Source organism: Fukomys damarensis, unplaced genomic scaffold (assembly GCF_012274545.1).
Source record: "Fukomys damarensis isolate Sample0158 unplaced genomic scaffold, DMR_v1.0_HiC HiC_scaffold_5, whole genome shotgun sequence".
NCBI lineage: Eukaryota > Metazoa > Chordata > Mammalia > Rodentia > Bathyergidae > Fukomys > Fukomys damarensis.
The window spans coordinates 69105251-69130492 of NW_022900917.1; the positions used below are offsets into that span (position 1 = coordinate 69105251).

Consider the following 25242-nt stretch of genomic DNA (forward strand, 5'->3'; position numbering starts at 1 on the left):
CTGGCCCTCAGGTTCTACATGTCAAGCAGAGCTGGCAATCATGCTTATTTCATTGTCTGCTATTGGAATTCATGTATTACCCATCAAATCCTTGATGCAGTATCCCGCACAGTCTAATGTGGCAGCCACTGGTCACATGAGGCTATTTAGATTCACCACAATGAACTAAAATTAAAAACTCGTACCCTTCCATCACACAGTCAGATCCAAGTGCCAGTGACTTTGGTATTCCATCCAGATGCAGGCCATTTCTGCCTCCTGGGGAAGTGTGCTAGCATGTCCTGTGGGTGCTGCTGCTTCTGAGTGCTGCCCACTCCCGTGTGAGAGGAGGGCTGCTCTCTCTACAGCTCTGAAGGGGCAGAGCTATCCTCGTGGTGGGCAAAGCTGAATCTGTACTTCATGTTTGCCCCCCTCCTGGGGTACTGTCCCCCGACTTTCCTCTGATGACATTCTACCTGTGCCAGGACTGGGAGTCAGGCTTCAAAAATTCGCCACAAGGGAGACCCAGTGTGAGAGCCTGCTCCTCTTCCAGTTGTGGCTGTTTTTGAAGGCCAGAACCAGACTTCCTTCATCCTCCTGTCCCCAGTGCCTGGCATTTCGCAAACCCTCAAAGTCAGTTTTGGGGAATGAAGGCTTCCAAAGTTCAAAGACAACATTCTTGCTCCGCTTATGACCACATCACAGCATTTCTAATACCAGACAACTTGCAGTATGCGAGACAGATCAGCCGGAACAGGCCTACCAGGGCGGCAGGAGAGTCTGACAGAACTGGCGGGATGGCGGCCTAGACAGTGGCCTGCAGGAAAGATGGTGGCACTGGCACCACTGGAGGGCAGGCGATTGAAGTGGGAGCACTGTCTGGGGTGGGAGAGACACCCCAGGCCTCCCTGAGTCTGGAAGAAGGGCCGAGGCTCTAGGGCACCCATGGCTGCTGTGACAGAATCGCTACGCGTCCCTGTTTGTCCTGGGGAAATCAAAGTTAACTGGAAAGGAGATCTCTGGTCTGTAGCTGTAAAGACTCCTCTCTGTCTTCCCTGTCCCTGGGGATTATTTCTTTCTGGCTGTGTTTTCATGGTTAAGTCCATCTCATTTCAAGGAAAAGCAGTCGCTTCCTGAGCGCAGACAGCTGTGGCATACTTTCAGACTTAACGTCGGTTTGCCTTTGTCACTGGGGAACGGTGACAGATCCACAGTGGAATGTCTGACATGACAGATTCGTATGTCCCATTTTTCTAAGACCTTGACTTGAGATGAAGGCCCGGCTGAGTTGAGTCCTGGTGTGGACCCCTCTTAGCAGAAGGTGCCACGGGAAAGCTCTGTCTCCTTTTCCTACAAAGGTCCTAATCCCATGGGAAGAGGGCACTGTCATGACCTCATCCGACCCCGTCACACCCCAGAGACCCCAGTGTCATCACCATGGGGCTTAGGGACTCAGTATGTGAACGTTAAGGGAACAGAAACATTCAATCCATAACAAGGCAGTTGGGTACAGTCTCCCTTCTCCATCCTGCACATTTGGGGACCCAGCAAGGAGAGGTGGTCCTTTGTCCCCAGGAAACACTGGGAGCCCCATAGCCTCAAGACCTCTTGTGTTCAAGTCTCTGCCTGGTCCCTCCCTGGCCCATTCTCTGATCTCAGTGTAGACTGAGCTCTGCCTCAGGGCCCTGCGTTTAGGGAGCTGCTCTGCCTACTCTTGCTTCCTTACCCTGCCTCCCCTGCACGTTCCATCCTCCAGCTGGGCTTTCCAGTGCCTCCGGACTCAGTACCTGCTGTCCCATCACCGCCGCCTCGCCCGGCCACCTCCCTCCTCTGGGAGGCCTCAGCTTAGCTGTTGCTCCTCTGAGCCCCCAGTCAGAGAAAGTCACCTGTCACCCGGATGCCTCAGCAGGGATCTGCCTGGGCTCCCATATGCTGGGGCTGTGCTGTGGCCTGGAAGGCCATGACTGCCTTGCTCATGGCTGTGTGCTCAGTGTGGCCCCTGGCGGAGAGGTGCCTGAAATATTTCAGGCATGAGTCAAGGGGCGACAGCTGGGCTCTGGTGACTGCCGGGCAGCCTCGATAATGCTGCATTAGTTGAATGTTGAGAATGACCAACTCCTTGCAGAAGTTTGCTCATCTACTGGTCTAAAGAGGACAGGGTAAAATGGCACTGGGTTCTTCTGTATTAAGGGTGGGGCTCACTGCTGTGGACTTTGGAGCCAGACTGTCTATATTTGAATCTCAGCCCCACCACTCAGCGGCTGCGTCACTTTGAGCAACTCAGGACCAAGGGAAAGTGCATTGCCGGTGTGTGCTCATCTTCTCTCCTTACCCCCTCCCACCTTCTGTGGTGTTTTGTCACTCAGTGTCCCCTCTTCCCCTTCCTCGCTCTCCATCTGCTAAGCGGTAGTTCTTTCTGCTATAGTGCAGGTGACTGACAGGGCTCCTTGCGGGCCTTGGCATGAATGTCCGGCTTAACCTGGGGCACACAGGAGGGCTGAAGCCATGCATGACATATGCTCTCCGTGGCCTTGGTCAGCTCTTGGACAGCCCGGTTAATCCAGAGGCAAGACAGTGAGGTGAGACCCATGGGTTGGACCTGCAGAGGCTGGGAAAGACGAGGATGCAGACAGGAAGACAGCCCTGCTGTTTAACAACCGCAGCTGAGTTTACAGTGAAAAGCCCCTGAATCCTGACCAGGCACACGGCCCCTCCAAGGCTCTGGAGCCCTCAGAAGCTGCACAGCCCACTCAACCTCAAAGGAGACTCTGCCTTCAGGGTTTCAGGGCCTGGGAGTGGCCTTGGCCAAAGGTGTGGAAAGCAGAGCTCTGGAGGGAAACCGGGTGGCAGGAGAGAAGCTGCTCCCAGATCTTGCAAATGACAGCCCAGTTTGAAGTTATAGGCAATCAAAGAAAGGAAATTGGGTGGGGGACGAAGAAGAACAAACCACTTACATTTTTAGGGATTCTAACTAATTTTTTTTTCTGAATCAAAAAGTCCCAATCTGCAGTGAAGGAGGTGGACAGGACGGGGTGGGAGCGGGGCATCCAGGTGGCAGACAGAGCTGGGGCAAATGGCAGCCTCTTGTACTTAGGAATGAGCTGATCTTTGCATAAACAGGATGACCAGTAAGAGCCACCCCTGATCCCATGTTCTGGCCCCGGAGGGTCCACTTTCTCCAAGCCTGGCCTTCCCTATCCTGCAGGCCCTCTCCTGTGGGCCCTGTGGTCACGCACGATGTGTGGTCACCGCAGAGTCTGTCACTTCTTCTGACAGCCCTGGGAGGGCAATGTGATCAGACTTTCTTGGTGGGAGGAGGTGCCTTCATTTTTGGCGAGCAGAGCTTACCAGCTCAGGTCAGGTGGAGGGGACATGGCAGATGCAAGGATAGGCCACAGGGCTCTGCTCTGCCCTGCGGCCAGGAGGTCAGACAGGAGAAGGAGGAAGCCAGGCCTGACTTTGGGCCTGGCAGGTGGTGCTGAAACCTCAGTGGTAATGCTACCTGGGGCGCCGTGGCTGTGGAGCAGAAGCGCCTGACCTGAAACCCAGACGCATCTCCTGGTAGCGCGACTTTGGGCCTGAACATCTGTGAGCCTGAGCCTCCTCATCTACAAAGTGGGGATTGAACTTAGAGCTGCTGTGTGCTGTGTCGGCGGTGTGGGAGCCAGTGCCATGCGGCAGGCGAGGCAGCTCGGATGACCACGCCCTTCACAGTAGCACCTTCACTCGGGCTTCTGGCTTTATATGCTGTGGGGCATGTTCATTTTCATTCCCACATTACAGTGGATGCAACAAGGCTCAGAGAGGTTATTGGTCTTGAGTCTAGTAAGGAAGCAGAGCTGGGGTTTGATCTTGGGCATTTGTTGCCACATCTGGATTGTTCCTGGTTATATCGTGTTGGTTTCCCAGGCCAGAGTTTTGGACTTCCCTGCACTGTTGACTCCCTGTGTCTGTTAGGTGCTGTACCAGGACCAGCACTGGGTGGAATCCCAACTGGTACACGGGATCCCCAGAGTTTCCCTACTGCTCATCCCTGTGCTGGTAGAGGTCACCTTCTACCCTTTGCCAGCACTCTCCTGATCTGTGCTAACTGATGGCACCTAGTGAATAGGAAGCCTTCAACACTCCCATGACTTTGCCCCTGGAGCCGCCACTGAGGCAGGAGATTAGGGCACAGCCAGGGGGCTGGGTGAGGGCACAGGGCACAGGGCTTGACCTGTCCATCCCAGAGATCCGGGACACGAGAGCAGAAAAACAGTTTCCAGAGCCCTGTGTCTGGGACTAATCAGAGAGATGCTATCTTCAGTTCTTTCCGTGAAAACTCAAGCAGGTTTCGGATAGGATGGCCTAGCTCTGGCATCAGCCTGAAGTGTGCAGGGCACAGAAGATGGCTGCCGTGAAGGCTGTGGCCACTGTGAGCTCTCTCTTCAGCTGCTCTCACCCTGCAGAGCATGTTTCTTTTCCTACCTTTAATGAATGTGCCTTTAATGAACCTGAGATGCGTTACCTGAAGGAAATGAGTCATGTTTTTGGGAGAATGAGACTGAAGAAAGCTGACTCAACTCAGGGAAGGGTTCCTCCAGGAAGCTGTGGGGTGCAACACAGATGGGAATCAGCCCGTGAAGTGGGGCTGGAAGTGCTTTCCAGGCAGTGGGGATGTGGAGGGCAAAGGCCTGTGCGGAGGGGGAGGTGACATAAGAACGCAGAGAGAAAGGCCAAGATGTGAGAGGCGGGACTGGAGGAACGGCAGGCGTTGGCACAAAGGGCTCTGACTCCGCGTCAGGCCAAAGTTCATCCATGGGAAATGCAGAGCCCTGGGAAGTTGTAATCTGGTGGGTGTTGCTGAGGTGTTCCTGCAACTGGGGCTGTGGTTTTAAAAGGTCCCCTTGCTGCTGAGTTGAGACTGGACTGGGAGGAATCAGGGTGGTGCAGGAGATGGCACTGCTCTGGGCCGGGTTAGAGGAGACAAAGCCTCTGACCAAAACGGAGCTGGTCAGCCAGACGGCTGTGTGAGTGCAGTGGGCTGTTCTGGAGACGGCTCTTCCGGGTGCCGCAGCAGGAAGTAGGGACACAAAGGTGACAGTGCCATCCCCACTCATTCACAGAAATGTCTACCATTTCTTTAGGGTGACAAAGCCATAACTGAGGGGTTGCAAACAGCAGTCACGTGACACGCAGAGCCTAAAATGTTTGTTACCCGACCCTGCTCTGACACTGTTGAGCTTTGGAATGGGTTGTTACACAGCACTGACCAAAAGATACACAGGGGTTAGAGTTAAGGGGCCAGGGCAGGAGCCACAGAAGGACAGGCTGCCTCTCTGTGGATGACCCGGAGCGCTTGGGAAGGGCTCACTGGGGAAGTGATGCTTGTTGAGTCTTCAGCCATGAGTAAACCCGGGCTCAGAGGGAAATGAAGAAATCAAGGTCAGGACGATTGTGATCAGGCCCAGGTCATGTGGCAGGCTTCCCGGTTCCTGTTCAGTGGCTCTGTCCCCCTTGCTCCAATGGGCTTTAACCTTTTGGGGAAGAGAGACGGTGCTGGCTCGAATTCCAGCTCCACCATTTCTGGGATGTGCAGTTTATCTAGTTTCTCTGTTCCTCTGTTTCTTCAACCAGAGACCAAGGAAACTACTACTGCTTTTATAAAACTGTTAAGAAATTAGACACGACCTGGGCACAGGTCCTGGCACATTGCTCATAACTGTAAGGAAAGCTGTACGACAAAAGCAGCGTGGGAATGCTCGCCACGGGGCTTCTATTTTAACCAGGGTGGTCAAGCTCCGTTGCAGGAAACTTGTGTGCTGCTGAGACTTCCGGTGGCCCCCTGCTTTCCTGCTGGAATTGCCTCCTTTTGGGGACCCCCCAGCACCAGCATCTTCTTGGGGGCCCAGTGCTGACTCCCCATTTCCCAGACCCCCTAGGGGATCGCTCAGTTCTGTGCCCTGGGGACTTGGCCACAGGCATGTGTCTCTGCTCTGTCTCTCTAGGCTGGGCCTACGCGCATCCATGCCCGCATGGGCAACAGGGACCAACTCCAGGTGTTGAGGTGGACCAGGGAAGGAACGGCCATGTGCCACACCATGTAGGGTTGGGGTTGCCTCAGTCTCACTCCCTGTGTTTTCCCAGAACAGAGTCCACTGTGGGAGGTGAACCGGGGAGTCGTTCACACCCCAGATGTTGAGTGTGGAGGCAGCGGGAGCCCAGAGCTCACAGGAGGCACACAGCCTTGCCCAGGGCTCAGAACGTGCTTGGCTGTGTACACTGAGTCTCCTGCATAAGCAGGAGCTGCCAGGTCCATGCGGGGGGGATGGGGGAGGCGGAGGGTGAGACAGCTCCCCTGTGTGAGGCATGATGGGAACGGATGAGCAAGGAGCCAGAGTCTAAGACAAGGGAGCCGGCAGAGTGAGCAGGAGCTGGGCTGCATCACAAGGAGAGCACAGAGCCACAGGGGCCTGGCAGACTGGTCCCTGGGTGGATATGGGATGTGGGGATTCGTGGGACCTCCCTGGGCCACTGTAGCAGGTGATGGTTTCTGCCATCTTGGCTCAAAGGGAGGGTAGGGAGTAAGGAAGATTCTGGCACAATCATGGGTCCACCCTGATTAAGAGCCCACTGTGACTTCACCAGCGGATTCCTTTCTGTTTCTCACCAAACCTCACAGGAGAGTTTTTCAGGTTGTTTCCTAATGTGAGATGGAACTTGGAGGGCGATGGCCATCCTTGGGAAGTAGGTGGGTGGAGGGGACCTTTCCTGGGGTGCAAGGCTCCGCCAGGGCCTGGGGATTTGGCCAGCCTTCAGAACCCAGAGGAGAAGGTTGGAAATCCTCTGTGCTCTCCCAGCTGAATGAAGAAGTGAATCCAAACCTGGAAGTGGATGTTAAAAAAAGTCTCATCATCACTTTGGGAGCTGAGATATCCAAGAGTCAACAGAAGAGAGTTTCTCAATGAGGAACTGACCACCGAGGGGGAAAATACCCTTCAGAGCTGCTTCCTGCTAGAAGTCAAATGGTAGGCAAACAACTGTTGCACCATCGAGCTGTGCTCTTCCCGGGGTCATTTTCTGGGTCTGGAATAGTTGGTTTCTTTAGCTCCCGCACTCCCAACCCCCCACTCTGGCTGCAGGACTAAACTTCCGGCTGGTCCGCTTGTACCAGCTGGGCTGGCATTGGAGGTGTCCTGGTCGTGCATCTGCAGGGAAGACGGATGGAGCAGAGCATGTCCCTGGCCCTCCAGGGATGCGTCATCCCTGCTCTGTCTCCCCTGGGCCCACAGAGCCAGGTCTACATGATCCGGGGCCCAGGGCACTTTCCTCCTCCTTGTGACTTTGGTCTGGAGTCAGCTGATACTCGAATTTGAGCTCTCAGTGCCCCCGCCTGGCAGGGCCAGGCCCTGAGTTAGGTCCACAGTCGGGCGGAAGGCTTTCCCCTCACAGGCTGTGTCGCCTTCCTCAGCCTCGGCTTCCATTTCTGAAGGAGGGACAGCGGCTCTGGCCTCACAGGAGTAAGTGATGTCCTGAGGTAAAATGTGCCTGAGCCTCCCAGTAGAGCCTCACAGGTGCCCGCAGGTGTCCCCTGTCACGCTGCACACGTGACAGAGGCTGCTCATTGGGAACACCGGAAAGGGCTTGCGTGGGTACATGTGTTTATGTGTGTGTGCAAGCACAAGTGTGTATATAAATACATTCAGAAAAGTTTAGGGTATTTGTGAGTGAGGTGTGTCAGTGTAGAGTATGATTGTGAGTTTGTGTGAGTGTGCAAATGTGTCATGTGAAGTAGTGCTGAGTGACAGCATGAGTGTGTGGATGTAAGGTCTGCATGTGGTGGTGTGCCTATGAGCGTGTAAGCGTGTGTGTGAGGGCTGAGTGTTTCTGGTGCACATGTGAGCGTGTACGAATGAGTGTGCACGTGTGGTATGAATGCGTGTGTAGAGTTGCGTGTGAAAGTGTGAGTGTGAAGGCTTTTAAGCACCACTGTGCCATGCTGAGTGTGGGGCCAAAGCGGTTTGCAGAGGAGGCCGGCGCTGGACTGCTGGGGTGCCCAGCAAGCATTACTCTTAAAGCCACTCAGCAACATGCGTGGGAGCCTAATCTGCATTTCATGCCTGACGGACCAGAGGGCAGAGGTGACATCGGGGCAGCTGTGCCCTGTGAGTATTGGGGGCCGCCTTCCAAAACCCCACTGTGCTTACCTGAGGCATCACATGCTGCTTGGCCTCCTGGAGGGCACCAGTGATGAATCCTGGCTCTCCTCTCCATCACATGTGCCTCTCTGGGGGGCTGTGTGGCCCCTGGGAGGGAAGGGAAAGTCAGCATCTGTGTCCAGCTGTGCCCGCCAGGCCCGTGGCACATGGCACCCTGCCCTGCAGGAGGAACTGCAGAGCTCAGCCTCGGCCCTCTCCTGCTCACCGGCTGCTCTCTGCTCTTTCCCTCCTCTGCCCAGACCCTGAAAGGGGCCGACAGAGTAGGTAGGCAGTGGTGCGCATGGGCACCTGCTACACAGTGGCCTTGCCCCAAGCGAGGGGCCAGCAGAACAGAGGCAGCTTGGGGAAGAGACAGAGGCTGGACAGATCCCAACTGGCTCCATGGTGGTGCATGTTTAAGTGAAAATGAAAGAGGAGGAGGAGATAATAGGCGGGAGGTGGAGTGTATGAGTTATTTTACTAGAGTGGTTGTGGAGAATGCAGAAGGTGACATTTGACCAGAGGCTGGGAGTGAGAAAGGAGAAGGCCCCAGAGATGCATGGGACAGTTGTACCAGGGAAAGGGGTAGTATGTGCAAAGGTCCTGAGGTAGGAGTGAGCACATGTATTCCCAAAGTAGGAAGGGAGGATGAGGGAGGTGCTGGCTGGCTCTAAGGTAGGGAGGGAGTGGAACAGATCCTGTAAGGCCTCAAAGGCCATGGGCAGGGATTTTAACTTATTCAGAGTGAAGCAGGAGGTCTCAGAAGAAGCAGAGGAGTGATAAGATTGAAGGGCCATTCAGGCTGCTGTGGAGAATGGGTGGGGCAAATGTGGGTCAGGAAACCAGACAGGAGCCTTGCCGTGGGGCTGAGGAATTTTGGTGGCATAAGGCCCACAGAGATGTTCCCGTTCTCATTTTGACACCGTTGTCCCCACCAGCCAGGAGGACTTGGGTTTACTTTTTCTGTCTGAGCTTCACTGCCTGCACCCAGGAAGCAGGTGGAAACCCTGCTCCCTGAGGCTGAGCTCTTTGTGTGTGGTCCCCGCTGGCTCTGGGATCCGCTATCCTCCTAGCAGCAGGACACCGAGGCGGGGTCCTTCCCGGAACCCCCAGAGCTGACACCGGGTCCTGTTAGCTCCTCCACACCCTGAGACAGGTGCTGCCCACTGTGCGTTACCGAGGAGGGAGCAGTGTGAAAGGTGAGGGGTTCCCCCAAGGCCCCATCCCTAGCGCAGGACAAAACTCGGGTTCAGATCCGGGACTGACAACTCCCAAGCCTGTGTTCTTTCCGCAAAGCTCCTCTCCGGTGCCTGGTTTGGTCAGAATATTCATCTGCGGACTAATTAAGTAATCCGCTAATCATTCACATGAGTGGGTAAGTGGTGCTGACTGGGACTATGGGCAGCAGGGTAGACGAGGAAAAGGCCCAGATCCGACCAGGTGGATGTGGGCAGAGCACAGGGTCCGGAGCTCAGTTAGCAGCAAATGGGCTCTCGGGGAATGTGGCTGCCAGGAACAGGTCTGCCCAATATCCCCACCAGAATGCTGCAAAAGGACTTTACTGATATGATTGAGGTTGTGGATTTTTTTGGTTTCTTGAGACAGGGTTCAAGCTGGCCTTGGACTCACTATATAGCCCCGGTTGGCCTCAAACTCATGTCGATCCTCCTGCCTCAGCTTCCTGAGCACTAGGACTATAGGTGTGCACCACCCTGTCATGGATCTTGATATGAGGGGTCCAATCTGATCACCAATCCTTAGACTGAGGAGACCCTTCCCTCACACGGGTCAGAGGGAGAGCTGTCATAGAAGACAGCGGTATGCAATAACAGCAACTCACCCACCAGCACAGGCTGGGGAGACAGCAAGGAACGCAGAGCCAAAGGCTGAAGGTGGCTGTTGGAGTCTGTAGGGTGAGGGACAGATCCACTCTGGAGCCAGGAGGGATCTGGACTTTGGTCCCGAGACACCAATGAGACCTCTGGGCCACTGAGTGCAGAGACGATGCATTTGTGTGTCTAACCTGCTGGATTTGGGCTCATTCTTCCCAGTCATGTAGAAAATGTACAAGAGAACTGTTGCAGGCTGAGGCCTCGTCCTTTCCCAGGCAAAGCATAGACTGTGACTGCGGACGGATGGCAGAGCTGGCACTCAGCACATGCAGGGCCCCAGCAGCTGACTGTGCTGTGGACCTCAGCCTGGGGTGTACATGGTGTATGCAGGTCGTGGATGCCTCCTTAGGAGCCATGGAGCTGGATGCACCAGTTGGAGGGACAGCGGCTGCCTTGCTGCTGTGAGAAGTGAGGTCTGTGTCCAGTTCAGGTGGGGTGGTGGCCAACGCCTTTGGGGTGGGTGGCTCTAGATCCAGTGTGGACCCCAGCCCCATGGGGCTGCTCTCTGCTGCTCTTGCACCGTGGGCCCCAGCTCCCCCCAGAGCCTGCAAGCCATGTCCTCCCCTGTGTCCCTTTGACCTGTCACTCGCTCAGGACCCCTGCGAGTAGCTTCTTCTCACTGGGCCCTGCTTCAGTGACAGCCACGTGAAGGTGCTGCTCCTGTTAACCTCTAGATACCCTGGGGCGTGCAGGTTCTGTGGACCCCAAAACAACTGAAGACAAAGGGGCCGACATCACCACTTTAACACTGTTGCAATACTGGGGATCCAACCGAGGCTTGGGGACCTGGAACAGGAAAGTGGACACGGCTCTGTTGTGACTCACTTACTCTTTGGAAGGTAGCGCTGCTCTCCTTCTGGAAGGGAGGCCAGGTTTGCGACCAGGTCACCAGTGTGCTGTGGCACCCGTGGCTTCACTGTCCCCAGTCATCTCCTGCCTGCCACGAGCTAATCAAGACTTTGATATGAGCTAATCTCGCCCCCTGCCACCCAAGGTTGGAGAAAGATCACGTATAGTACCGAGGGCCAGTGCTGTCTTCTGTACAACACCTTGGCTTGGCCTTAACTTGCTTTCCTAGTGCCACCAGGAGCCGTTCCATGGGAATCTGCTGGGCAGGAAGGGTGCTCTGAGCTGGTGAATACTCAGGTCTTCAAACTGCAGAAGGAGGGTGAGCACTGCGTTCAAATAGTTACAGCATCGTGGTTGATGCTGGCCAAGCGCTTGCTGCCGCACACCCAGCCTGCCTCCTGAGGTCCCACTCTGCAGACTAGGGAACAAGAGCACAGCATTCCCTGGACAAAAGACAAAGGAGTAGCTTTAGAAATTCTATAGTAAAGATATTCCACGTTCACATGTGTTCACAGCAGTGGGGTGGAAAGCGGCTTTGTGTCTGGATCCTGGAATGACCAATGCTATAGGACAGGGCGGGTGAACCTGCTAGAGCTGTTGGCCTGGGGACTGATTTGCTTTGATCAATCATCTCTGGGTAGATTCTCTGGGAAAGTAAGAGGCATTCCAGCGGGAGGTTTTCGGGGGAGAACCCTAACTCCGATGATCTCTAGCACTCCCTCCTCCATGCCATTACCCCCCAAATATCCTCCAAATACCCAAGTTACTGATCTTGCAGGGTACCAGTATGTGCTTAGGGAAAATAGCTATGTTCTGAATTTCTGAAAAGTAGACAGCATTGTTAGTGTACCAAACTGGTGATTTGCTTTGCGAAAGTAGAGATTTCTGGTAAACCTAACTATTATTAACTGATTTATATTTTTGGTTAATCCAGATTTTCATAAAATAGACTGTGTGTGTATGGAGGGGGCGATTAAATCCAGGGCATTTGCAATGAACTGCTTTCCCTACCTTTAATTTTTAAAAAAATTTTGAGACAGGGTCTCTCTAAATTCTAAACTATTCAGGCTGGGCTCATATTTACAATCCTTCTGACTCAGCCTCCCAAAGTGCTGGGGTTAGAAGCATGTGTCATTATGCTCAGCATAACAGATTTTTATAAGAGGCACATTTGGATTTTCTTCTCTGTTTGAAAGGAAGAAGCTGGATAGGGAGGGAAGGACAGAGCAGGGTGTGGAAGCCATAGGATTAAGCTATTGGTTTTCCCCCAAAGTTTTACAAAATAATAACATGACTTCTGCTTTTTGTCCCTTCTGGTGGCAGCTGGGGAATCTGGCAAGCAGCTGGGGAGCAGAGAGCTGGCTGAGATGTGTGGGGTGGTTCAGCCTTTGAAGCCGGGACCACCTTCCCCTTGTGCTTTTGTGCTCATGGCTCCTGAAGACTGGTGTGAGAAGTTCTCTTGCCTGCCAGTCTTGTTTGGTCGATTTTCATATCTAATTCCACTCTGTAAATGAGTTCCAAGCACCAGTGATGGGCTGGCTCCGAATCAGGCCCTGTGGCCTTTGGAGCCCTCTTCACTCACACGCTCACGTGTGGATCTGCTCATGAATTCCGGGTCCTGGAGACGCAGAGATGACGGAAGTATTTTCTATGCTGTGTTCATGGATTAGCGATGAACAAGCCAAAGTCACGGCCAACGGTGTGGACAGATGCACAGCCCCGAGAGCTCAGGACCGACGCTGGCTGGGAGGACCCTCTTGACAGAGGGAGCCGGGCCTTGGCAGGCGAGTGGGGTGTGGCTGGCTGAAGAGACCCTGGGGAGAAGAAGCCCGAGTCGGAAGAAGGGCTTGAGAACGTTCAGCTGGTCAGCGCAAAGCGACATGAGACAAATTTGTCTGCTGCTTCTGTGACAGCTGTAACCCTTCCTTGTGTTAGACGGGCCCCTGATGTCTGGCCCTGACGGGAATCTTTTTAGGTGGAGAGCTTTGAGAGGTTATTGAAGTTTTGACCCCTCATTTCTTTCTTCAGCAGAATGGGGACAAAAATATTTATCTTGTGAGGTTAAGAAAGCATTGAGAGTGGGTGATGTCTGGAGAGCTTTGAAACTGTGTGCAACCTGATACATAATAGTTGTTACCATCACTGCCAAATACTACTATTCTGGAACACACAGGATTTCATCAAAGAGTCTGACTGGGAGAACTCAAAGACAGACCAACAGGCACACTTGATTATTTCTGCATCTTCTGCACTCCGTAGTCTCTGAACTGGTAGCTTTCAGGAAGAACCTTTCCGATGACATGAATGGCTGGGTGAATACATAAGAGAAAAGCACCCTTTGTCTAGGACACACAGTGTCCTGGTTTCCGCCTGTCCTTGAGGACCCAGAGCCCTGGCCTGGCTGCATCTTCATGCACAGCCTCCGTGAGTTCCTTTCGGGTGAAGAACATTTGACCCCTGTTTAGAAAGACGCCTTTCACAATCTCCCAGTTCCCTAGAGCCGTCAGCTTGCTGAGCTGACAGAATGGACAGAGAACTGGCTATTTTTAGGATGAACCAGGATTAGAACTTTGCTCTCTTCTCAGATATCAACCTGGAGGAATCTGGAGGGATCCAGAGTGGAATCGCTGTGGAGTGGTGTATAGGGAGACGTTTATGACAAGCACTTGCTTACAGTTCCCGCCTAAAAACAGCAGTGGGTCTCTGAGAACAGCGCCACTCTGGGGCCGGCACGCAGCAAGTGCTTCACGAGTGTGGTGTCATTTAATTCCCACAGCAGCCTCAGGACTGGTGTAAACACTGCACTCTGCAGATAGAGAATCGAGGCAGGGAGAGGTACACTTGACCAAATCCTCATGGCCAGGACACAGGGAGCTGGAATTCCAACCCAGTCTGCTTGGCTGCGAATCTCAGGCTCTCTGTGAAGAGGGAAATGAAGAGCAACCACCCAAGGGATAAACCAGTCGGGCCCCCACTGAGGAACAGACTGCTGGGTGCCAGTCTGCGGTGTGGGCAGTGGCTTCTCTCTGCCTGGGAGGTGCGGTGTCCCGGGAGGAGGGTGTTAGGACTTCCTTCCTCCCTTTTGGGATGCCTCTGCCCCATCCCTGCAAACCTATATTCCAGTTGAAACGTGATTTAGCAGTGACAGGCAAGTGCTGGGATGTCTCTCTTCTTTCTCCTCCTTCCCACTGGCATACAGAGATGATGGCTGGAGCCTTGGCAGACACTTTATGAACGTGCAGGGAAGTGTAGGGCTACAGGGACACAGCCCCGATGCGGCCCTGCCTCCCTGTGTGCTCCATGCTGGGGAACATCTGGCTGCTTTCTTCTGCTCTCCTGGGGTTCTCCTACTTCTAATCAAGAGCACCTCTCAATGTGTGCGTGGTATGTACTCTGCCTCTGTGTTCAGGCGCAGCAGAGTTTGTATGTACAGCCAGGCAGGAACCCTTCATTTATGTAAGGAAGGAAGAACAGCACAAAGAGGACCAGTTCAGGGTGATGGAACACACTCAGAGACAAGGAGCACTGAGCAGACCAAGGGAGCAACGTGATGAATCCAGGCAGTGGTGCTTTCCTGCGAGGTGGTGCTGGGCCAAACTGCGAGGATGAGCGGCTCCTGCTGGCCTAGGGGTACAGCATGCCTGGCTGGGGCAGGAGCTGCAAGGCCCAGAGGTGTGAAGGGGCTGGACGGATCTGGGAGCTGGTGCTGGGTTCAGATTCAAACTCACTGCAGCTCTCCAGATACCGCCCTTTTGGTCATTATCACTTTAGAGGTGTGATGTTAGCAGGAAATCTTCCCGTGCCCAGTTCTCCGCGTGTACCGCCAGCTCAGGCTGAATGATGGCTAGGACGGGGTCTGCACTGCTGCAGTAACAGGCAAAATGGCCCTGTTACCTGCAATCCAGTCACACAATGCATCACCCAGAGCCAAACCTGCGGCCTCAGTGTTCTCTGTGGCAAACGGTAGAGACAGGGGAGGCAGCTCGCCAATGTCTTCCATCCTGCGTTGTGCCGCCCTTTGTTAGAAGCAGCCACGTGGTCCAATTGTGCAGGGCTGCCCTGGGGTCTGAGGGGCGTGGTGGTGCTGTGGGCCACCCCATCTCTGCTCTCCACAGCACTCTACCAGGCGCTCTGTCGGCACTGGGGACTGAGTGGCTGGGGTCAGCGCTATCACCTGGTTGGAGAGCTGTGGCCCGGAAAGAAGAGGTCATTGTGTCTCTGATGTAGGGAGGGGAGTTTCATTCTGAGGGCTCCACTGGCTTCATGGCAACACCTCACTGTTTTATGTGGAGGCAGGAGTTTATCCAGAGGTACCGGGGAGCCATGGAGGGTGCTAGCAGGGCAGTGAGGGACACAGTGGGATCTCCGTGCAGAGCCTACCGGAGTGAGGACAACCAGGCCACAGCGCCAAAGCTCCCTCTGATTCCATCACGGCCAGAAGGAAGCACTGCAGTGTGCGCATTCCTGGGTGCATACCGGGGTCCCTGGAGGAGTTTCTGCTCTGTGGGCCTCAGTTTCCCTCTCTGTGAAATGGAGCAGCTTTTTGGGTGCTGGGGTCAGAGGCAGAGCATGCGGAGCAGTAGGAGCTTGGTCGCAGCCATCTGCCTGGCTCACCCGGGGCCACGGTGTGCTGAGCCCACCCTGTCCCCCTGAAGCTGACCCCAGTGTATGGGCACAGACAGGGAAGGCAGAGACTTCAGGGTGGCTGCCGGGCCTGTGTGCCAGGCCAGGGATGTGCCAGGGTGCAGCCCACCCCAGTAATGCTGTCGTGCACCTGCCACACACCTGCCACCTGCCCGCTCTGACCGGAAGCCGTGGTGCAGGAGTACTGCCTATTTCCCTGCCTCAGGTTACCGTGAATTTCTGCAAGGAAAGAGCTTCAGAGGCAGGACTGGGCCCAGACCAAGACTCGGCACCTGGGAGCCTGCGTGTACTCACCGCATGACTGGCAGCCTTGTCTGTCTTCTTCCTGTAGGAGCAGGGTCAAAAAACAGCAGAACACTGGTGAAAGGATCTGGCCTGGAAGATGTGTTTTGGAGGATTTTTATTACTGTCACAAATAAGAGCACGCCTGTAATCTGAGCACTCTGGGAGGCTGAGGCAGGAGGAGCATGAATTTGAGCCTAGCCTGGGCAACTTAGTGACTCAGGGAGACTCTTTCTCAAAATAATGATAAAAATGCTGGGGATGTAGCTCAGTGCAAAGGCTCTGAGTTCAATGCCCTGTACTGTAAAAAACGGACAAAGCAAAAAACAAGAATGAAATACAATCCCAAAACGTGACTTTGTGGCTGGAACCCAGAGATCCCTGAAGAATCAAGGCCCTGCCAGCCCATGGCTGCCTTTCCCATGGGGTCTAAGAGTCAGGCAGAGAGGAGAGCTGCTGCCTGAGGCTTCCTCCCTGAGGTCTTTTGTCTCTTTCTTTTTCTGTAGAGGCCTGAGGGCATTGGGGAGGTGTCTAAGGTGAGTAGCAGCCCCACCTGAGAATCTTCTGCTGCCTGGGCACCTGTCAGCACCTTGGAGAGACAGCATGGCCTAAGGGGAGCCTGTGCTCCCACAGGAGGCCCCCGCCGGCCCCCAGCACCTGCGACTGTCCTGAACGGGACCCAGAGCCTGGCACTTCCGGAATTCTGGTTCCCCTCAGGTGGTTCTTTCGCCATCTGCCTTCCACCTGCCTGCTGCCGCCTTGGAATTGAAGTCAGTTCTCTTATCATTCTTAAATGAGATGCCTTTAAGAGTGACAGGCCCTCACACACGTAAACCCAATTGGCTTGTGAGGCACGGCAGGTTGCCAAAGGTGTAGATGCATAATTATGAAAATTTAAAACATTGTTCACATCGTCACAAAAGCAATCTTGTGTCCTATGGTGGCTCATATTTCTCACTTCAGAAAGTCCTGAAACAGCCCTGCCACCACGCCCCACGCAGTTTCATGGAGATCCACACCTGGAGTGTTTGCTGAGAGGCCCGACTGTCCAGTCCAAGCCCAAGGGCTGTTTGCCTGTGAAGAGCCAAGGATCCAAGAGTGTAAGTAACTCTCTTAAAGGCATATATAGGAAATAGTAGAATTGGGGAGCAGAGTGGACCCTTCAACCCCAGCCCCCAAACACTTGCATGTTTGGCAGCATTTACCCTGCAGCGGTGGCCAGGCAGGAGCTTCTGTGTGAGCCATGACCATTGGGTGTGGGTGCCGTGGGCGCAACACCAGGCCGTCAGGCACAGGAGGTCTGGGGGGCACCCATGTGGTGATCCCAGAGCTCAAGGGGCTAGCATGGGACCCTCTCTCCCCCAGAGGGCAGGTGGAGGACACCTAATAGGTGTTGAGTTGTTTCTGTTTCCTCTTCCTGGAAGGACAGAGGAGCAAGTCCTCCTCCTATGCTTTAATATTTCAATTTCTAGCAAGAGTTCAATGACCGTCTATCTTTTACGGCTACACATTACTGTACTACGTTAAAAAAAATTAAACAGACTGTGTTTTTTGGTCACACCTCATGTGTCAATGAGTAGAATTGTGTGGAGGATAGAGCATAAGCAAGCTGTCCTTCTTGCTTTAAAGGTGTTAGAGAATACAGGCACAGGAAATGTATTAAAATCCAGATGCTAAGTACCGGGTGGTGTGATGCTCCAAGGGCTTTGACTGCGGCGGTGTTTGCAAGCTGAGCTTTGGGAAAGACAAGGCAGAAAGCTGGACACACTTAGGTCTCCACCGCAGCTCTGCTACTCCCTGTGTGGTCTTCCGTGGGCTACTTAACTTCTCTGAGCTTTGGTTTTCCTATCTAGAAAGGGGAGAAAAATCACTGGATTGTTAGCACTGATGAATAAACAAGACACTGTGGGTAAAGGGGGTTTGGGAGACGGCCCTGGCGTGGGCCTGGGGGTTTTGAGTGCCTGTTTCGTGTGGGGAGGTGACACGGGCTCTGGGAAACGGCTGCTCTCAGGGTGATGAGCCAGCCCTGACTAGGATGGAGGCAGGCATGGTGAGTTTGTCCAAGCCCACTGGCAACTGTGGGCGCAGCCGGGCTGGCTTGGCCCCCTACTCGCTGCTCTCTGGCCTACAGACATTTCCCCTGCTGCATCTGCAGCCCAGCTGTGTTCTGAGCAGGACCTGCAGACCCTGGGCCTGGCCTCTTTCTGTCAGCAGAGTCCTTGTCCTTGCTCTGGGCTTGAGAACCTAGTCAGGCGTGCTTGGAATGCAATTGCAAAAGAGGTTACAAGAGCCCCGCGAGAATGCTGAAATCAAGTGATGTCGAGAGTTTTGTTATTTTTGAGAAAATGACTCATTCTGAGAAACCCTAAAGGCTTCCAGAATGTTCCTCATGTTGACTGACTGTGTAACCAAGGGTGCACCACAGAGAAAGTAGGGGGCTGGGCAGCCAGGCTGGGGGCCAGGGGCTGGCGAGATGGGGGACTGTGGGATTCTGTGGGTCCTCTGCTCTGGAGGCAGCAAGTATGCTCTGACTTGAACGTGGGCATAAGTGTGTGAGTCTGTGTTATTGTGATTATTCCTATTCGACAGGCGGAGGAAATGAGCTCTCAGGGAGCTCAAGCTGTTTCCCCAGGAGGAAATGCAGAGAGAAACAAACAGACACAGAGGCACAGAGAGGACGAAAAGAGGGAACAGAGGAGGAAGGGAAGACAGAGACGGAGAGGAGCGGGAGCGAGGCCCACAGTTGTCTGTGGAGACACTGCAGGGCTGCACTCCTGAGGCGTCGGCAGCCTGCTCTGTGTGACACCAGGGGAACCCGGACCAAGAGTCAGCTCCAGCTTTGCCCTGAGCCACCCAGGACCTCAGGGGAACAGTTCTCCTCACATCTCATTCCGAGCTGTGAAGTGTGAGGGTGATGATCTCAGAGCTTCCACCAGTTACTAGGCAAAAGAATATTCTGGAAAACTTGTCTTACATAAGCATCTTCGGAAAACCTTGTGACCACACGGATTGCTGGGCTACTCTGGAAGCTCTGAATCAGGAGGTCGGGGCTGGGCCTGAGCATCCACGTCTCTGACCAACTCTGATCCATCTGTGGAAGCGGGGCTCGATGGCCTCTGATATTCCTGCTCTTCTGCCACCAGTGATTCAGAATATTTGAGGGCCGCTGGGCATAGAAGAGCAAGTCTGTCATCCCCACACTGGGCAGGCTGAGACAGGATCGCCCTGAGCTCCAGGCCAGACTGGGCTACCTAGTGAGTTCAAAGTCAGCTTGGAAAGCCCAGGGAGATTCTGTCTCAAAAAAGAGAGAAATATTCAAGGGCTACTGAGCGCTTGTGGGCACTGGGAACACAAAAGATGAACCCAACACAGCTTCACCTGTGGGTCTGGCAGTGTGGACACAGGCACGGACCTGAGGACAGTGGCACCGGCCCAGGGACATGCCAGCTGTTCACTGGACTTTGCGGAACAGCATCCTGAAGGGCCTTGACCCGAGTGGTCGCAGTTCTGGAGGATGCTGTGGGGTGACTCCCGGGTGGGCAGGGGATGTTGTTTTGATCTCGGCCCTCAGAGAAGCCCTGGCTAAATTCCTGAGCCGTGGCTCCTCCAGCCTGGCCCTCTCAGAGCTTGGAGGGGCCCTGGAGAAGCTGGGGAGTAAGCCCCTGAGGGCCAGCACTGCAACTAGGCAAGAGTTTGATGTGTGATATGCATGTATTCCAAGCACACAGAGAGCAGTGTCATATGTTCACCTCTCAGGCAAATAGGTGCACATGGAGTGATCGCCACCACTTATCACCCCGTCCGCGAGCTCCGCTGCTCGCTGGTGTTTACCTGTCACCCCTGGTCAGCGCTCACAGCCTTTTCTCTGTCACTCCTGGCTCAGAGTGGGGAAGAAATTTGTCCCCCTCGTGCCTAGCAAGGTGGGCAGAATGAGGATGCGCTCTGTTTGTCGGCTTTAGCTTATACTTGTGGCCTGTTTAGTCCCATGTTTTGGGGGTGACATCACTGTGGAAAAAGTCCCCAAATGTAGTGCTAGTGTTCCCAAGCACAGGAAATGCCTGCCAGAGGAAGCGAGTGCTCAGCAGGGGTAACGGCGCCATTGTCTGTTAGTGCATGGACGATACAGTAAACCAGGTATCTTTAAACAGAACGCACAAAACCAGGCTGTGCTGTGCTGGGTAGATCCCGCAGACAGAGAATTCCCCGTGCGAGCGTCTTCCTGTGCATGTTTGTAAGTGCGCATCTAAATGCATACCTCCAGCTTCTCATGCATCCTCTGCCAAGGGTTTCCCTTGCTCAGTGTTACAAGTCAGTGTATTTAACAGCAGGCAGAGTGGAGTGAACCCCACATATCCCAGTGAACTTTGGGGTCTGTCTTTGTGATTTTGACAATCCTTCCCCAAGCCGTAACCAGTTTAGCCGTCTGTTGCACTCCCTGTGTTTGAGCAAAAGCTTTCTTTCCACTGCCTGAATTTTTCCTTAGCTTCTACTTGGGTTCACAACTTCTTGCCAGCTTGGTTTAAACACACTCACCACTCACACAGCTGGGGTACAACACTGCTGAATGGATTTCAGTGTGGGTCTTAGATGATTTCCAGGTGGCAAATGGCTGGGGTTTGTGGTTTTTGTACCAGTTAATGCTGGCGTCCGGTGGGCAGATGGAGCTTTTGCCTGAGGGAGACGGCACACAGGCAGCAGGGGCTCCTCGGGACTGCGGCGCAGTGGGACACAGGTGCAGGAAGGGCCCAGGTGGGTGGCTGGGAGTGACCCGGGAGGCCTGCTCTCTGCTTCGTCACTCTGCTCCTTACACCTGGGCCTTCCCTGCCTTTAATTGCTCACCTGGACTGCGCCAGGCCTTCCTGTTGTCTCTCAGATGTGTGCGGAGCACCTGCCAGGCCCCGGAGAGCAGAAGGAGGACGCGGCTCCTGGAGAAGACCGGGGGGGCTCCTGCAGCGCAGACTCCCAGCCCCTGGAAGACGGGCGGGGTGCTGTCCAACAGAAACATGAACGGCCCCTGTGGGCTTCTCCCATGCTGGGCACAGGCTGGGCAGGCTCTGTGATGGGCCCTCAGGAGAAGGGTGGGTGGGGCCATCTGCTCAGGCACCAGAGACAGTTTCCTGCTCCTATGGCTGGGCATCCTACTTACGCAGGGCCTCTGGTCCGCAGCCTGGCAGAGTGGCTCCTGGCTCCTCCCTTGTGGAATACGAGGTGATGCGGAGTCCCAGAAAGCTCTGCGATGCAGGCCACACCTGCACACGGTCTGTGTCTGGCTGTGACTCACAGACGGTGCCAGCTTTTCTGTGATTGCTCTGAGCAGAGATCTCGGTCAGCCCTCCACAGTTGCTTCTTCCCAGAGCCTTGCTTTTCCTAGGCTTTGAGCTGTGGGAGCCCAGGCCCTGGTCTCACTCGCTCGTCTTTAAATCCTGGGCTTCTACTCATCACCTGGCTCTTGGCATTCTCAGAGCTCACGCCTGCAGCAGCAGCCCACACACTGACATACATGTGTGCTGTGTTTGAAGCCCTCACTACGAGTCAGTTTATTCAGCACAGTAGTGCTGTGAGATGTGGTCCTCAGCCTTCTCATTTCACAGCTGGGGAAACTGAAGCCCAGGGGTGAAATGACTTATGCAGAGTTGTATGTGCGTCGGGTGAGGGAGCTGAGGGTCTGATGCAGGGGAGGCGGATGTGAGTCTGTCCTGCTGCCTCTAGGGTAACCACTGTGGCGCTGAGCAGGTGCTTCGTGGAAAGTGCCGGCACACAGAAGGTGCTTCGTGCCTGTGGAGGAAGCGCTTCAGGCCCCTGCACGTTTGATCAGCCAGACTCCGGGGCAGATGGTGTGGAGCAGCTGCTGAAGGGGCCACTGTCGCCCACAGTTTGTCTCCGGCAGTGCTTCTGCCTGTGGCACTGCTGTGTTTCTGTCTGGGCCTGGTGCCGACCTGCTCCTGGCTGAGGACATAGCGGGCGGCGAAGGCAGCGGATTTCCTGCAGCGCCTTCCTCCCCTCTGCACCTCTCCTGCTGCTGCCCGACCCCTGGGACCTGCTCTCTGTCACAGGGTGTGGGGGGCGAGGGCCGGGGCCACTGTGGAAATCTCAGTTCCCCGTCTGCAGTCGAGGCTGTTCTGTTCCCTTCCTTTATTTTCCTGCACAACTGTCCTCTGCACCCTGATGCCCTCACGCCTCTCTGTGAGTCCAGTGCTTAGCAGAGCGTCTGGCACACAGCAGGGCTCGGCGAGAACCAGATGCAGGTCCACCAGCAGCCTGCAGAGCACCTCTGCGTGAGGTGCTGGCCACACAGCGGCAGACAGTGGTGATGGACACCTCTGGCTGAGCATTCCCCAGGGACTCCCTGCACCTCAGCCAGGAGAGGTACACACGACACAGCCACCCCCACTGCACCAGGAGCGTGTGTTAGGTGCAGGAGGGGCGGGGCTGGGCTGGGCTGGCAGAGGAGCATTTGAAAGGCACTGGGGGAGCTGGGTGGGCTTTGGGCCTTGGTGTCCCTGCCTCTGCTCCACCCTGTTCTCTCTCCCAGTCCCTTCCCCCATGAGCCCCGCTTCCAGGCACAGGTGCCTCATCCTGCAACGTGCCGAAGATTTCCCTAGTTGGTCTGCAGGGCACACACTTGGTTGCTGAGTACCAGGTGGGTGAAACAGGTTTCTTCCTGACTCAGCAGCACCACCTGCAGGGCATGAGGGCACACTGCACACAGGAGCAGGCACCCTGCTCTCCTGAGGACTGCAGGGAAGGGACCCCAGGGAGTGTCCTGGTCCTGTGACCTTTATTCTTAAAAAGGAGCAAATTGGGCCCAAGAAGTGAAGTTGCTCAAAGTCACAAAGTGGCGGCATGCGGGAAGCTGTGTGCTTCTGACATCCAGTGCACTCTCTTTTTAGTCTTTTATTCTCCCTCTCCCTCCGTCTCCCCCACTTCCACTCTCTCCCATTCACTCATTGAAGGCACTTTCACTGAGCACTTCCTGGTCTCGGCCATCCTTCCCTGCAGGACGTAAACGTTGTAGTTGTCTTTGCCTTTGGGGTGATAGTTGAGTGGCTGCGGCTGCAGTGGAGGGACACTGTGAGCACGCATCGCACAGTACGGAGGCTTCACCCTGCTCCTCTGCTCTGAGGAGGAAGCTAAGGCCCAGCTGGCTCAGCGCTGTGGGGCTGGGATTCATATTGGGGTCCCTCTGAGTTCAGAGCTGCAGACCTTAATCACTACGTTACCCCCATCCTTTAAAAGGTTAGAGCAAGTCATCGTGCTCTAGTAGAATCCTGCTTTTATGGCCGTAGTTTCTTGTTTCCCATCTGAGGATGGCGGGGATCTTGCCTCAAATGTACTGCTCTAATTCCCGAGAGTTACCCTGAAGTTCTACTATGTACCAGGTGCTGTGCTAGGTGCTAGGGACAGAGGGTGACTGTGCGCAGGAAGGAGCACCTGTCTGGAAGGGCTGGTGTAACACACGGCAGCCAGCGATGCTCGGGAGCCCAGCTTCACACCTGCAGAGCAGAGCAGTGCACTTCCTGTCCAACTGTGCATGGCCTTCCTGACGAGACGGAGGGAGACTGGGCCAGGGAAGAGGAAGGGATGAAGCACCATTTCTGCCTCTGTGGGGCAGCAGGCTTCCCAGTGAGGGGTACGGGTGGCTGAGGCTGTCAGAGCTTCGGCTTCCCATTCTCCTCAGCGGGGAGGCTGTTGTCAAGTTTTGAGGAAATGTTTCTCTGTGCTTTGCCCTGCACAGCAGGAAGCGCAGTTCAGTTCCCGTTCCTAAATCAGCTTCCCAGTTGTATTTCTTTTATGTTCCCAGGAGTCTGGGCCTCCTTTTCCTTTTGGATCAATGGGAAGTTTATCTTCTTGGGTGGCTGGTGCCTGACATTAGCTCTCACCAGCCCAGGGAGTGCAGGTGGCCCCAGAGAACATGGCCAGCCACATGCATGGCCTTGTCACACACATGGACCTGTCACACACACAGCCCTGTCACACTCACATGGCCTTGTCATACTCACATGGTCCTGTCACACTCACATGGTCCTGTGACACACACACACAGCCCTGCCACGCACATGGCCCTGTCACATAGCACTGTCACACACACATGGTCCTGTCACACTCATGGCCCTGTCACACACACACCTGGCTTTGTCACACAGCACTGTCTCTCTCACATACACACATGGCCTTGTCACACACATGGCCTTGTCACGCACATATACAGCCCTTTCACACACACATGGCCTTGTCATACAGCACTCTCTCTCTCACACACACACACACACACACTCATGGCCTTGTCACATACAGCCTTGTCACACACATACATGGCTCTGTCATGCAGCCCTGTCACACAGCACGGCCACTCACACACGCGCACGTGCACACAGACACACACACACACACACACACACACACACACACACACACACATGGCTCTGTCTCTCACACATACCCCTCTAGCCAGAAGATGTCACCATGTGGAAAAAAAGCAATAGATTTTTCATTTCTCAGTATAACTCACTGTACGCGGCCTATGGTTTCCCGGGGCTAGTCCAGACCTATGGCAGGAGGGCGGGGCCAGGATGACAGTTGGCTGGACTGTGCCAGTCGCCAGAGGGTCAAAGGGGTTGCAAAGATAGAATGGGAAAAACAAACAGCAACCGCAATACCCTGCTTCCAGCCCTCAGGGCCCCAGTCCCTTTGCTGGGACTCTGTGACCGTCACCTCCTCTGCTGTTCTGACCACTGTGGCAGAAGGAAGGGATGAGGAGGACATCATGAGTGGACAAAGGGCAGCTGTTGCTGTCCCTCCATGTCAGGATGAGGGGAAACCCTGGTTCCATGGCCGTCTCCATGGGAGGAGGATGCTGACTGGGCCCTCGGGCTCACTAATTTGAATGTTACTCTCGCTTCTTTGCCCTGTTGTGGGCATGTGAAGACATTCTGGGAACATTCAGCCTGTGACCTTGTTTCTGTGGAAAGGTGGGCTCAGAGAACCAAATGATGGTCAGCAGAGCAGCAGCAGAACATATCCCATGAGGTTGAGGGGCCTTGGCTACTTGTCATCCTTGGGTGAATGCTGTGGAGAGAGCCACAGCCCAGCAGTCCCACTGCTGGGCTCCAGGCTGCCCCTCGCCAGCTGTGCCCCCTCTTGGGGGCCCTACCCACAGCACAGGGGTGGGACCGTAAGCCCCACGCTCCCCTGAGCTCGGATTCTCTGGGATGAGGGTTTCTGTTGTGCTCTGTCTCCAGTAGATTGCTGTACTTTCTGCTGAATGGAGTGGCTCATGGCCCAGGGCGTGTGGGCCCCACATCCATTTGTCACTCTCTTGTCAACTGGTTTCTGGCTGGGTCCAGCCAGAGGGGCCCAGAAGAGAAACCGTGGTGTTTCCCCGACTTTGGAGGTATATCGGGAGTGCTGCTTCGTAGCTG

At 54.7% G+C, this 25242-nt stretch overlaps 1 long non-coding RNA gene across 1 annotated transcript; it reads right to left on the minus strand.

Moving 5' to 3' along the window:
* Positions 1–16849: 16849 nt before the first annotated feature.
* On the minus strand, positions 16850–24498 carry LOC104853307. The gene is made up of 3 exons (XR_777753.2): positions 24333–24498; positions 17505–17672; positions 16850–16897 (listed from the first exon to the last, which is right to left on the minus strand). It is a non-coding gene; the product is annotated as an uncharacterized LOC104853307 (long non-coding RNA).
* Positions 24499–25242: the final 744 nt, after the last annotated feature.